Source organism: Sphaeramia orbicularis, chromosome 6 (assembly GCF_902148855.1).
Source record: "Sphaeramia orbicularis chromosome 6, fSphaOr1.1, whole genome shotgun sequence".
Lineage (NCBI taxonomy): Eukaryota > Metazoa > Chordata > Actinopteri > Kurtiformes > Apogonidae > Sphaeramia > Sphaeramia orbicularis.
The window spans coordinates 14,278,254-14,293,533 of NC_043962.1; the positions used below are offsets into that span (position 1 = coordinate 14,278,254).

The 15,280-nt window shown below is 38.6% G+C and overlaps 1 protein-coding gene across 1 annotated transcript in view; it reads left to right on the forward strand.

Moving 5' to 3' along the window:
* The window catches only part of cdh13 (cadherin 13, H-cadherin (heart)), a 1,127,464-nt gene that overhangs the window by 777,157 nt on the left and 335,027 nt on the right, over positions 1–15,280 (forward strand).

Here is a 15,280-nt window from a genome sequence, read left to right on the forward strand (position 1 = left end):
TCATTTTTTTGCACTGAAACAATTTGGAGTTTTCATTATTTATTGGCAGTTAAGCTGTTATTTTACTGGTCCGGCCCACTTCAGATTAAATTGGGCTGAATGTGGCCCCCGAAAGAAAATGAGTTTGACACCCCTGGTCTAAGTCTAAATTAATCATATGTACGTTTTATACTCTGTTAGTTTATTTGTATTTTACTGATACGCTTCTTGGTCAGGTCTCCCTCAAAAAAGAAATTTAATCTCAAGGGACTTCCTGGTTAAATAGAGGTTAAATAAAAAATAAAATAAAATAAAAATAAAAATGGGCCTTTTATGGGATGAAAATGGCTCAACATACAACCTCCTCTTTTTTAATATATCTTTTTTTTTTTTTGAGCAATGTAACATAGGTAGTACATACATAGAAATGGAATTACAGTACAGACATTATACATTGCCTTTTATATTATTTTTCTTCATGTCCAAACTATCCCTAAGGACCTCCAAGAGGGGGCAACAGCAGAAAAAAGAACATTAAAACAAAGTCTCCGTTGAGAAGAAAATCCATTAAGTACAAAAAGAGTTGAAAAGGATAGGCAAAAAAATAAGCTTTTGCTTCTAGCCTATTCCTTTTTTGGTTTTTATGTTTATTTTGATTGATGTACTGAGTACAATGACTGATGTAAAGCCAAAAATAAATGGATTCATTCATACATTCATTCAAAAAGAGACAAATATGTGATATAAAGAAATAATCAATCAATATATCAATCAATATTTATTTGTAGAGCCTTTACAACACTTAGTGACTAAAGTGCTTTGTAATAAAATCAAAGCATATAAATTTTAGAAGAGCACTCAGAAAGTACAGACCTCCGCGAAGGCAGATCAGTGCCAAAATTGAATCATTTGTTCCTTGTGCCAGTATCAACATTTCCTGAAATTTTCATCCAAATCCGTCCATAACTTTTTGAGTTATCTTGCACATGGACAGACGGACAGACAAACAAACCAACGCCGGCAAAAACAGAACCTCCTTGGCGGACGTAATGACTAATAAAAACAATAATAAAAAATACAATAAAAACAAATACAAGTAATGTCTCATGGCATTACTGAATGTTAAAAGCCAGTTTGAATAAATACACTTTAAAAAGGCCAAATTGATCAGTGATTGTCCCTCATAATGGAGCCGACAGAAAACAGGAAAGAGAGAATAAATAAACAGATGTGTAAACACAACCTCCCAAACTTTGCAAGGCTGATGCTGCCGTAGTCTCAACTCTACATCTTGAAAATTTCATAACAAAATAAACAATTATGCCCTCTGGTCCCACCAGCTATGTGAAACCATACTCATTTTTCCCACTGAAAACCATTATATTGACTCTTTTGATCAAAACCTCGAGGAACTTGTGTTTGATCGCACAGTTTGTTTGCAAGATTGGATCTGAAGTGTTCCACTAAAGTCACACAAACTAACCAATCAAAGCAGGTAAAAGGTAAAATAGCTGTTTTTGTCCGAGCACAATTCAGGGGAATCAGTGGAAAAAAGAAAAGAAAAAGAACCCTCATATGGCTCAGTATCTGTGCCTCATTTTTTTCCTCTGCTGCTCTTCCTTTTTCTCTTTGGCTGGGATGTCACTGAACAACTCCTATCTCACACATCCACACCTTCGCCATCCCTCCTCAACACCCCCCTCACACCCCTTTGTCAACTTTTTAGCGCCTTTCACAGTCACGTACAGGGTGGCGTCGGATACAAGTGGCACGATCTCGGTGTCACTCCCAAATGGTCACCTGCTGCGACTTGGTCATGAAGCCTCCGCATTCGTTTAACCGACAGGGGAATCCAATAGATAAGCTGAGGTGAAAATAACTCAATATTGAATTGAGATGGTAGATATGTTTTTGTTCTTGTTTTATTTATTTATTTATTTTATTATTATGGTGTGAAGCAAGGTTATTATCGTTAACGAAAACGAACGAAATGACGAAAACTAAAATTGAAAAAACATTTCCGTTAACTGATATAAATAAAAACTCTAATTAAAAGAAAAAAACGATAACTAACTGAAACTGTATTGTGAGCTTACAAAACTAACTAAAACGTATAAAAATTATGGATACAATTCCCTTCGTTTTCGTCTCTGTCAATGTCGGATTGATATGAACTTAATTTATTTCACTTCAGCAGTTTGAGCTGGTGACGCCATACGACACTTCACAGTCTGTCATGTCTGGTCATTTGTGGTTTCCAGTCGTCTTCTGGTCCCCACTCTACCTGGAACATACAGACTAAAGCTGGGACAAAGCAGCACAGTCCTGTCTGGGGTTTACTGTAGTGATGAATGGGGTCGGTTTTTTTTTTTTTTTTTTTTTGGCGTACCGTGTGTGTGCGCGTGAGTGACAGAGACAGAGCAGAGCTAAAGGACAGTCAGTGTTGAACTAGCATCCAGGTTAAAACTGGAGAGTTTATCACCATGAAAAGGCCTTCCAAGCCCTGAACTGCACAGTTTAGAAGAGGAGAAAAGAGGAGGATGAAAACTAATCCAATTACAGAGGTATGGAACCTGTTAGAATGTTAAAAAACGTTTGATGTTACTAGCTACAGCTAGCTGAACTGAACTGAAGCAAAGTTAGCTAATAATGGAACTGGAAATGATTAAGAGATGAGAAATCTGCTAAGGTGTGGTTGACTGATGAGGAACTGGGTTATATATGTTTATAAGTGGTTTGTATATGTTTCTGTCTGCTTTAACTGCTGGTTAGCTGGTTTATAATAGGTTCCTATCTGGTTTAACTGCTGGTTAGCTGGTTTATATATGTTTCTATCTGCTTTAACTGCTGGTTAGCTGGTTTATATATGTTTCTGTCTGCTTCAACTGCTGGTTAGCTGGTTTATAATATGTTCCTATCTGCTTTAACTGCTGGTTAGCTGGTTTATATATGTTTCTATCTGCTTTAACTGCTGGTTAGCTGGTTTATATATGTTTCTGTCTGCTTTAACTGCTGGTTAGCTGGTTTATATATGTTTCTATCTGGTTTAACTGCTGGCTGCTTTGTGCATCTCCTCTCATGCTTTGCACATCTTCGCGTTGTTTCACGTAAGTGACGTTGTGTATGGATTGCACCCCCCCTCAACCTGCTATAGGGAATTTATACATTGTACGGTACATTGTGTCTCTGCTCAGTCCATGAGCCGCCCTAACCCGACCCCCAAATAAAGTGTCCAGGGTAACACATATCCACGCCTCACTAATTTCTTTGAATAGGATGATGAGGAAGATAAAATATATGAAATAACTAAAACTAATACTAAAACTAAACTAAACTAAACTAAAACTAAGCATTCAGAAAAAAACGATAACTAATAAAAACTAACAAACCTGCTCTAAAAACTAATTAAAACTAACTGAATAAGAGAAAAAAAAAGTCAAAACTAATTAAAACTAAACTATAATTAAAAATCCAAAACTATTATAACCTTGGTGTGAAGGCTCGATGCTGTACACATTTAAGTTGATGTAAGCAGTGTAGTAGTTGAAAAGGATAAGCCAAAAAATAAGCTTTTGCTTCCAGCCTGTTCCGTTTTTGGTTTTTATGTTCATTACGATTAATGTACTGAGTGCAATGATTGCTGTAAAACCAAAAATAAATTCATTCATCCATTCATTCATAATAATAATAATAATTAGGGATGCTCCGATACCGATACCAGTATCGGGTATCGGCTCCGATACTCAGTGTGTGTACTCGTACTCGTAAAAGTAATCCGATACAAATGCATCGATACCACTTATGGCCGTGTGGCATTCACAGTTCAGTGCAGCAGGTACGCGGCGGTAGAATAATGTGTGTGGAGTGTGAAGAGTGTGGAGATTTTTTGAAATAAGCGACGGTGATAAAAGTAACGCTGACTGCAAGTAACGTTGAAGACACAGACAGATACGGACACAGTGTTCTGCCCGTCCTCTGCGTACATTCCATCCATTTTCCAGGTGCTGGTGGAGACAGAGAATACCACTGGGAGTACGGAGCGGTGCGGACCACCGCCAGCGGAAGCGAAAATGAAACTTATCACTCATTTCTCTTTTCTCTATCTGCTGAAACTAAGCTTTTAAACCTTACCAGCGAAAACGCTGCAATATTAGTATCACATTAGTGTTGCCTCTGTTGTCTCCATGTTTGTTATTACTGACTTTCTTCTTCTTCTTCTCAAAAAACTTTCCTCTTCTTTGTGGTATTTGTCCAGTATGGTTAATTCAGAGCGGCGCCCCCTTGTGGATTAATTGAGAAACGCTCATTCCAGCACATTAAATGTCAGTAGCAGCACTTTGTTCCAGTCAGACTAATGACAACGACAATAAAGCACATTTACAAAAGGAACTAAGAACTGGAATGGGATTATTAAGTACTCATATCGGTACTCGGTATCGGCAAGTACTCAAATGTAAGTACTCGTACTCGGTCTGGAAAAAAGTGGTATCGATGCATCCCTAATAATAATAATAATACACTTTATTATATATATAAGTCCATATAACACAAGCCTACAACATACAGAATAAATAGAATAAAAAAGGAGACACAGCAACAACACATCATCAGTCGGGTAAAACTAACCTGTCTCACGATGGTCTAAAAACATAAAAGTAGCACTGGGTCTTCATGGGTTAACCCAAAAAGCTAAAAAAAAAAAGTTAATATAAAGCTCTATTTCAGAAATGAAAGAATTGGAAGTTTCATCCTCCTCCACTGCTGAATTGCTCGTAGCTGCAAAGGGACTGAAATCCATGTCATGATAGTTTAGTCTGTATTGTTATGATGCCCAGCTGTGGTGAGGGAAGGCTATGCCCACAGTGAAAATGCAACACACTAGCAGCCAAAACAAGACAAGCTGTGTTGAATCAAGGCACGTTGAGTTGATGCGATCGGTGGTAAAGTGACACCAGTGGCCCTGGGGGGTCATCAGGATCTGCTGTGGTACTGATTTATGCATATGTGCAGGGGCGCCGCTACCATTTATGGGCTCCATGAAAGCGTTAGCGTTGTGGACCCTACACAGATTGACTATCTTGTCAATCAGTCAGACGGTAGTGGGGGTCAGGTGGTAGTGGGGGTGGGGGGTCAGGAAAACACCTGATTTATTCTGATTAAATACAAAATACGGAGGATATTGTTATGCAGTGGTCCCTTGTTTATTGCAGGGGTTACGTTCTAAAAATAACCCGCAATATGCGAAATCCGCGAAATAGTCAGCTTTATTTTTTACAATTATTAGACATGTTTTAAGGCTGTAAAACCCCTCACCACACACTTTATATACTTTCCTCAGACAGGCATTAACATTTTCTCACATTTCTCTGTTGTTTAAACACTCTCAAAGTTCAAACCTTCGTAGATTTTAAAAAAATAAGTACAACTTCTACCTTTCTTCATCATGTCCAGAAGTCCAACTTTTTGTGCGATGGTTTGCATCGTCCTCTGCCTTTTGGGTGCGACCGCAGGTGCCTTTGTCGGTGCAGAACATTTCGTCAACATTGTGGGTTTTGTCGGGGAGAAAACTTGCAAACATACAGCACTTCAGAGTCACACTGCTAGCGATCGAACATTTATGTAAATTTGGCAAGAAGAACGCATTCTGTATTGTACAGGAGACACGGCACGGAGGAGATTGATTGACAATGGTCTACAGTCCCTTAGCCAATCAGGATGCAGAACACAATGCGTGTTCATTAAAAAAAGCATGCAAAATTGCACTAAAAAAATCTGCGAAACAGTGAGGCCATGAAAGGTGAACCGCGCTATAGTGAGGGACAACTGTACATAAATGGTGATAAATCGCTTGAGAAAGGTTAGATGTAGAGACAGTTTATTTGGGAAGGGGGGGGGTTGTACATGGGGGTGCGGTCCACAAACAACGTCACTTAACGATACCGTCAAAACGAAACTTAACATACTTTCAACGTTCGCTTCCTGACTTCTACACCTCTCTTATACAGCTGATCTTACATGACATTTTCACAACTTCTATATCCACTGGGCCCCCTCCACTGCTCTATGGGCCTCCCACAAATACTGGGCCCTAGGGCTGCACGATTTCGGCAAAAAAAAAAAAAAATCCAGATTTTGTCCTCTAAAAACTCGATTTTCAATTTCGATTTTTGGGTAAAACTACAAAAGACAACAGAAGTCAGCATGTAGTTTTGGTGAGCAGCCTACAATGCAAGGCACTGCTCTGACCTCAAGTCTGTGATGGGATCATGTGATGAACCCACAGAAGTTTACTTTTTCTTAATCAAATCTTTATTGAATGAAGTAGAGTATACAAACAATGTATACAACAAGAAAATAACATAAGTTTGCCAGGGGGAATTCATTGCAATACAATGTCCAAATCAGAGCAAATACTGAATGTTTTTATCGTCTTTTTTGTCTCCAGATTTGTAGAACAGCTTTGAATGAAGTTCAACATCTTTCAAAAAATAAATAATATTTGGTTTTGTGTTATAGAACTTACCTTTGTGAATGAAAAATTTAGCAAGTAAGAAGACTAAATTATTAAAAAAAAAAGTTTTCTTTTATTCTTTTTGGAGTATCTGGCCCATAGAAGTGATACCAATGTAAGTCAGTGACAGGCATCAGTCATGTGTGCGTGGACCACATTAATATGAGTGATCCCCATGCAGTTTTGTTCAAACTGTGGGATCTGTGTGTGGAACAGACCGACCCAGGACACACTGGAGGGATTCTTTCTGTGGAGCTGGTGGATGTGTGTGGGCACAGGGCTGTGTGGGCTCCTCTGCTGAGGCTGATGACCCCGAGACCCGGACCCGGTTCGGAAGAAGACAGTACGGTACGATTCCGGGACAACGTAAGATGAGTGATCCGCATGCAGTTATATTTCACTTGCGGGATCCGTGTGTGAAGCCACAGCTTACATTGCTGTAAGTACTGCGGGTTCATTAATACATTGAAAGTCCGGTCATTACACGGACTTCTGTGACAGACCGCTGTCACTGATAGGAGGAAGAGCCTACGGTAGCCCGCAAGCGCACGGCCCGGAGGCACGAGAGAGATGAAATCGATTTTACGATTTCCCTTTTTTAAAAATCATCCTAATTAAAAAATCTGATTTTGATTTAAAATCGATTAATCGTGCAGCCCTACTGGGCCCCATGAATTTGTCATGTTTAACCCCCCCCTTATTGGAGCCCCAGCATATGTAATACATAGTGCACTCTGGAAAACCAAGCACAAAGGCCCTCTAAGCTTAGGTAGTGTTCATAAAAGTGTATTTCTCAGTAGAACATCAGGACAGTATATTCAGTTTGATTATTTATTATGTCCTTCCCAATTTCCGTAAATCTCAGGTCAGCTTTTTACGCCATGGTTACTAATAACTTTGACTGTTATAACAGCAATTTTGAAGGTCATAATAGAGATTATTCCGCTAGCCTCTGGCATACGGTCATAACCCAGAATTAATGGGCGGTTTCATAGTGTAATTGTTCTGATTATGATCTTAGCTGAATTAAAACCATCAGCTGATTGCCAGAGCTGTGATTACCTGTAGTGTACTCTGGGAGGTGACTGTGTGTTGAATCTCATTTGACGAAGACTCAATGAAGTTGAGGTGTAGAAGTTATTCCACAGCGGCAGATTGATAGCACTACCATGGAAACTTTGGTTTTATTGAATCAGTAATGAGTTTTTCTTCTTCTAAGGAACATATTTAGTTCCTGTTTGTAGTTTTTACCCCTTGGCCATCAGTGTCAGTTCCTTTACACTTCACCAAATCAGCCTTGGAAGCTGCTGGATGAGTTCTTTGAGCGTTGACTTTGATCCTCATTTTCAAGGTCAAATCAGGTTCAACACATCGAATTGGGTCTTTGGCAACAGTGTCAATGCGATGACCCTTCAACAAATCATCCCATCTCCTTCATGTTTGGTATTTAGGTGCATCTTGGGAAGCTCTTGGATGACTTGTTTGAGTGTCAACTTTAACCTTGATTTTTCAGGTGATGCATCAAATTTAGACAGCAATGCTGACTTGCAATTTTCAGGTCAAGCTAGCACAGATGAGGTGAGGGGTGATAGTGATACTGGTAGGGGAACGGGAAGCTACCAGGGTAAAGTTGCATGGCAGCCCTCATCATCTAAAGGAATGGCCAAGGGGTCATAATAATGTTCAACATTGACCTTGTTAATTTTTTGTTTTTAAGGGGTCATATTTTGCTAAACCCACTTTTATTAGTTTTTGGTTTATTTATTTGTGTATTTGGACCCTAATAGTTTAAAAAGTTGGAATTTGAACCCTCCAGGTGCTGCAAAATTATCTTTATATTCACTCATGCAAACAATTGAGTGGATTTCTACAACCTGTTTTAATTCCTTCTTAATTTGTTACATTTTAGAACTAGTTATGTCATGACATTTGCACATATAAGGTCAAGACTTCCGACGAACATTTCTCCAAGTACGACATAATTGTTTATCAGCAGCAGCGGTTGTAGTAAAAACTGAAAATGATGCCGTTGATACTGTTACAGCATGGAACCAACTAAACAGTGAATATTTCTGTCATATACAGACCATTGGTTTGTTCGACAGTCGGATCATCTGCGACCGTTTTGGTCCTTTAGTTTCTTTTAATCCTGCATAAATTTCTTCGGCTTTTTTTGTATTTCTTTAGGCTTGTGTCTTATATTTGGCTCCGCCAGCTTTTACTCGAACTTCACTCGTTTCGTGTCAGCGATTCAAAGTCCGCCTGAATTTCCTCGTTGTCCGTCCACTTGTTGTAGCTTCTCTTTTGGTCCATTTTCCGAATTATCAAAATACAAAGCTTGTGAAAATTAAATGAATGAATTAAATATTGGCGGGTGAACAGAATGTGGAAATGCTGCTAGTGTAGTCCACCACTCAGTGTTCTGCAGCACACAGCCCAGCCCCTTAGAGTTCCTGGTAATCTGGAAAGTACTACATCCCTACCAGGAACTTCTTCGGGGTAAATTCGGGGCCGGGGGAAAGTCATTTACCCAGGTAATTTTTGGTGGAAACGCACCAGGAACTTTGAAAGTTCAGGGTAACGCACAAAGTTCCTGCAAAAGTTCCTGCGGTGGAAAAGGGCCTAATATGTCCAAAATTCAAGACGATTACCTAAAATGTTCAGTTGTTGGTTGTATTAACGAACACAAGTGGTTGAACAGGACAGAGCAGTACAGCCAATAACCTGAAAGGGGTGGGATATGAAGTAGCTCATTTGCATTTAAAGGGCCAGCGCTCCAAACCACCTTTCTGGTGTCATTCCTCGGAAATAGTGTTGAAGATGGACCTGTGGAGTTGAATTAATGAAGAATTCAGACCCAAGTATAGCATTTACAGTTTATGTAGACCACAGGGAAATGTTTGAAAATGCATAATTCCATTTAAAAACAAGCAAAATGTCACTTCTTTAAATCAGATTGTCCTTTTCTTGAGAATACCGTTCTTAGGCAGCAATCGAAGCATTGTCTAATCATCCTCTATTTTGATTTATTAACCACTTTGAACCATTCCAACCAGGGACCTTTCTGTGTAGAGTTTGCATGTTCTTCTTGTATTTGCATGGGTTCTCTCTGGGTACTCCGGCTTCCTCCCACCATCCAAAGATTGGTTAATTGGTCAACCTTAAATGGACCATAGGTGTGAATGTGAGAGTGATTGGTTGTTCGTCTCTATATGTCAGTCCTGAGATGAACTGGCGACTCGCCCATGGTGTATCCCACCTTTGCTTGTAAGTAGCTGGGATATGCTCCAACACCCCCCCCCCCCCCCCCTGCAACCCTAGTGAGGATAAAGCGAGTTTAGAAGATAAATGAATGAACCGCTCTGAACCTCCCTGTTTCGATCCACATTAATTATACACATTAGACAATGTTAGCAACCTATAGCACCATTAAGTAGGGATGTCCGATATTGGCTTTTTTGCCAAAACCCGATATGCCGATATTGTCCAACGCTTAATTTCCATTTCCGATATCTACCGATACCGCTGCCGATATATGTGGGATATTAAACCAATTTTAGGTAACGTCACATATCTCCTGTCATGGAATTAACACATCATGCCTAATTTTATTGTGATGCCCCACTGAATGCATTCTCAAATGCGACAAGGCTTTTAAAATGTAAACACTGTCTGTGCAAAGAATACATACTTCAACTTAAGTTGTGGAAAAAATGCCATATTTATTTATTTTCTCTCCCTCTCTCCATGAGTTTATTACAGTGTGGCAACTCTACTGTACAATTTTGAAAACTGCACATTTCTTTCAGCTACAAACAATGCTTCATTTACACGTCGGTAAATGCCAGCGAAATCAAGGCATTATTTTATCGGTTTTAATGATGGAAAAAAAACGATAACGATATTCACCGATATTACATTTTAATGCCAATATTGGGCTGATAATATCGGTGGGCTGATATTATCGGACATCCCTACCATTAAGCTATGTATCTTACATTGCAAATAAAAGATCAAAATATGGATGAGCTGCAATTATGTGACATACTTTCTGCTGGTGCAAATTATAGTGAACTTCCGCTTTATCACTCTCATTATCAGCCTCAGTCTGTGCCAAAATCCTTCTGCAAACTTGACAGTTTTAAGCGTTTCTAATGTGTATTTTAGTTTGTTTTTGTAACTTTGCTCATCCTTTCCACAAAATACTATAGCTTGAACTGAAACATCTTGGGGTATTTTTGTGACAAAGTAATAAGAGTTTCAGACTATTGAGCTTTGCTATTTGCACCTCAGCCGGGTGCCACTTTCTTTCCAAATTTAGATTTTCAGCCTGACAAAAAAAAAAAAAAATGTCACTGAGCTGTAACCCTAGATACCTAGAAGTCTCCAAATGTTCGCTCAAAATACCACTACAAGACAATAACAGTGGGTTTCTACACCCCCACTGTGTGCACTTGTGTATGCCGAAATGTGACTGTGACAAAAAAACTAGTACAATGAGACCTAGTCTGGTTCCCTTCGCTCATCCAACAGGGCACTGTCTGGTCATAGTGAGACTGTTAACAAATAGTGAGAAACTGAAATGACTGCCCATGTGAGGGTCTGCAGAACAAGACTCAGACACTGAGACTCAAGGTTGTGAATCGTTATTAAAACACAAGGGAAGGAGAGAGGGGAAGGGAAGGGAAGTCGGGGCTGTTGTGGGAATACTGTAAGTCTGTGAATCTGCTCAAAATGATGCAGGAACGAGGGATGATATTAGCCCATAAAGACCCAAACAGCCACTGGTGACCGAAAGAATCTACTGATCTGAAATGTTAAATACCTGCTGATCCACTAATCCTATCAATATATTTAAATAATTGAGGTAAAATGCAGTTTGTCAGCTTTAAATCATCATCACATATGACCCATTTGGACGTTCAGAGGCTCCGTAGTGAACGTGGAAACAGCGTCATCTTCTACAACATTGATTCCCCAGTAAAACCCATGGAGTTGGATCAATGACAGTGGATGGAGACACTGGGTTTATGTTCAGTTCATGATAGATTTTGTTGAAAAAGTCACTTTTTCTTCAGTTTTCTCTGTTTTTGATATAATACCCCTCAACTTTATTCTGAGTTTTTACAAACATCTACATGATCAGTCAGTTTAGTAAGTTGGGGCGGCCATGGCTCAGGTGGTGGTCGTCCTATAACCAAAGGATTGGCAGTTCAAATCCTGCTCTCTCCTAGTCATGTGCCGTTGTGTCCTTGGACAAAACATTTCACCCACATTGCCTCCAGTGTCACTCACACTGGTGTATGAATGTTTGGAGGTGGTCGGAGGGGCTGTTTGGCGCTAATTGTTAGCCTGCCCCAAAATGTGTAGAAATCTAACCTATTTTTATTATTGCTAAATATTCACTACCAGTCAAAAGTTTGGACTCACTTGGTTTTTCTTTATTTTCACGACTATTTACATTGTAGATTCTCACTGAAGGCATCAAAACTACGAATGAACACATATGGAGCTAGAAAAGCACTCAGAGAGCGCAGACCTCCACCAAGGCAGATCACCCCCCCCCCCCCAAAAAAATGTAATCATTTGTTCCTTGTGCCATTATTAACATTTCCTGAAAATTTAATCGAAATCCTTCCTTAACTTTTTGAGTTATCTTGCTAACAGACGAACAAACAAACAAACCCCAATGAAAACATAACCTCCGCCTTTCCTTGGCAGAGGTAATTATGTAGTTACAAAGAAAAAAAGTGTGACACACTGTAAGCCCGGATAAGTACAGTTTACTCAGAAAATTTGAGGCAAGTGATTGCACTTAAATGATTTGAGTAATGATCGACTAATCAATTGGTTTAAGTAGGTTCAACTTTAATGCTAAAAGTATTGAACTTAAACTATTAAGTAGAAAACACTAAAAGACAAGTTATTTGTACTTTAAATCTGTTGTAAAATCAACCCCACTATCCAACCATTCAACTCAGCATTTTAGGTTACACGGACTAATTTTCTCAATTGCAGCCACATTAATTTGTCATTGATTAAAGAACTTTTTTTAAGATAATCAAACTCAAAATCCTATTCCTGACCAAAATAGTTATGAAATTATTCAACTTAATATATTGTTGCATGACTGGATGTTAGCTCAATGTCATTTGCTAGTACAGGAAGTGCTTTTAATTTAACAAGACATTAAGATTTCCATTCTTCAAAGACAGTCTTAGATGAACAGTAAAGCCATAGTTCTTCCTCTGGCTCTGACTCATGGTGCAGCTCTACAAAAATACAAAAACAAACACAAAAAGGCCAATAAACACTGTCATACACACATTAAATCCAAATTAACACTAACACCACAACCCCGCTGAACCCCTGCACAGAAAAATAACACATTTTCAACAACATGCCCAATACCCACAATGCAATGCGAAGATAACAAGGTGTGGTCATGACTAAAACTTAGTGATTTAATTCCATTCAACTTAAACTTTTTTGTACTTTCAACTATGTCTACAAATTAGTAGAATATACTTAACATTTTATAATAACATCATAAAACTTAAATCATTTAAGTGCATTGTAATTAAAGCATTTTAGTAAATACAAATTCCGGGCTTACAGTGCATAACTCAAAGCATGTTTTACATTTTAGATTCTTCAGAATAGCCACATTTTGCTTTTGTTACTGCTTTGCACATTCTTAGCATTCTCTCGATGAGCTTCATGAGGTAGTCACCTGAAAAGTTTTCCAACAGTCGTGAAGGAGTTCCCGGTGATGCTGAGGACTTGTTGACCATCTGTGGTCTATCTCACGCCATTTAAATGAGAAGAGTCCAAACTTTTGGTTGGTAGTGTAGGAAAATACTTGATTTTCACTGAAAATTGCAGAGAATAATATTATAATAACTGGTAATAAATCACTTAGGAAAGATTAAATACAGAGAAAAATTTATTTGAGAGCTGCCACCGAAGTAACACTGGGTCTTTATGGGTTAAACACTTCGGGAATGCTTGAAAATTCTGGCAGCATGGATAGCACCCACTCTGACGAGTCAATATTGTCCAAGATACCACTTTTAGTTCAAAGCTCCTTCTTTCTTTTGCCAGAACTGTGATCAATGCTGCTCTGGGGAAACCACACAGTTCCTGGAATGGCAGCTCCAGAAACAAAGCCTGCACATGCTCAGCAGACGGGACTCTCTTCTACTGTAATGTCTTCATGTTCAGAGCCGGGGTAGAAACATTTTTGACAGTTTAAGTAAACATGTGTTGTCGTTCCCTGTTGTGCGTTACAGACACATCCACATCAGTAACTGCTGCTTGATGTGTTATTGATGTGTGCTTTTACTGATGTACCTCATCCTGCTCTTGGTCTTCAGTCCTTCCAGCTCTGTGGGAACACAGCCACACTTGGGTTGGTTGGTTTGTGTAATGATTCTGGGCCTGGATAAAGGAGAAAGGCAGCACAGTGAAGAGAAGTGGGTGTCTGTCTGTAGAAATGTCTAGATATCCTGCCTTTAATAGATGTAGTTAGATTACAGTTTGGAAAAGTTCACATGGGAGAGAATGTAAGACACAGGTGTCAAACATGTGGCCTGGGGGCCAAATCCGGCCCACCAAAGGGTCCAGTCCGGCCCTTAGGATGAATTTGTGAAGACGTTAACTATAAAGGTTCAGGTTCCACATTCAGAACAATTCAATCTCCAGTGGGTCAGACCAGTCAAATACTATCATAACAACATATAAATAATGACAACTCCAAATTTTTCTCTTTGTGAATGTAAATATTTTCATGTATTTACACTAAAACAAAGTATAATTTTGCAAAAAAAAAATAAAAATTGAACAACCTGAACAAATATGGACAACCTGAAATGTCTTAAGAGAAGTAAGTACAATTTTAACAAGATTCTGCCTGTTACTAAATGTTTTGTGTATTTTTTATATTATTATGTAAATGTGTAAATGATAAACTGAGGCAGAATATTGTTAAAACTACACTTATTTTTTTCATTTTTGTTAATGTTACTCACATTGTTTTAAAGGATAGCTTGTAGATGTAAACCTTTTCATTATGTAAATTAACTTTTTTTGCTCTGAAATGTTGAGAAAAGTTTGGAGTTCGACATTATTTCTATATTATTATGTTATTATTTTACTGGTTCGGCCCACTGCAGATCTAATTTAGCTGAATGTGGCCCCTGAACTAAAATGAGTTTGACACCCCTGATGTAAGAGAATCCAACTTCATGAAAAAGTGAATGCGATGAAAAAATAATGAAATGCATACGTGGATAAGACCACCAATAAGCTATTTTTATTATATCCCCAAAATCGAGTTTCAGGGATATAATGGTTTTACCCCAAAAGCTGTCACAGCCACCAGATCCACCACCACCGGATATCCTTCATGTGAATGCGATAACTTTCTAACTTGTCAGCTGTTTTATCCAGGTTTGGCAGACAACAGGTGTAGCCGAAACATGTAAAGGTAAAAAAAAAACAAAAAAAAAAACAGCTTTGTTTTCTGTCTGACAAAAGAGAAACAAGGAATCTTTTATCCTGTCAGTAGACTGTATGAACCTGATCGGGCACATTCAATACATTAATGAAAATGTACAGATTGTTTGTAACATTTTATACGGTGTAAGCACACAATGTGATAAAATCTATTGCAAAGACCTGTTTTTTTAAATAATTCACTGCAGAATTTTTATACATTGTACTAGAGCCCGACTGATTAATTGGCCGGCCGATTAATCGATCGACCGATTAATTATAGCATTTCACCAG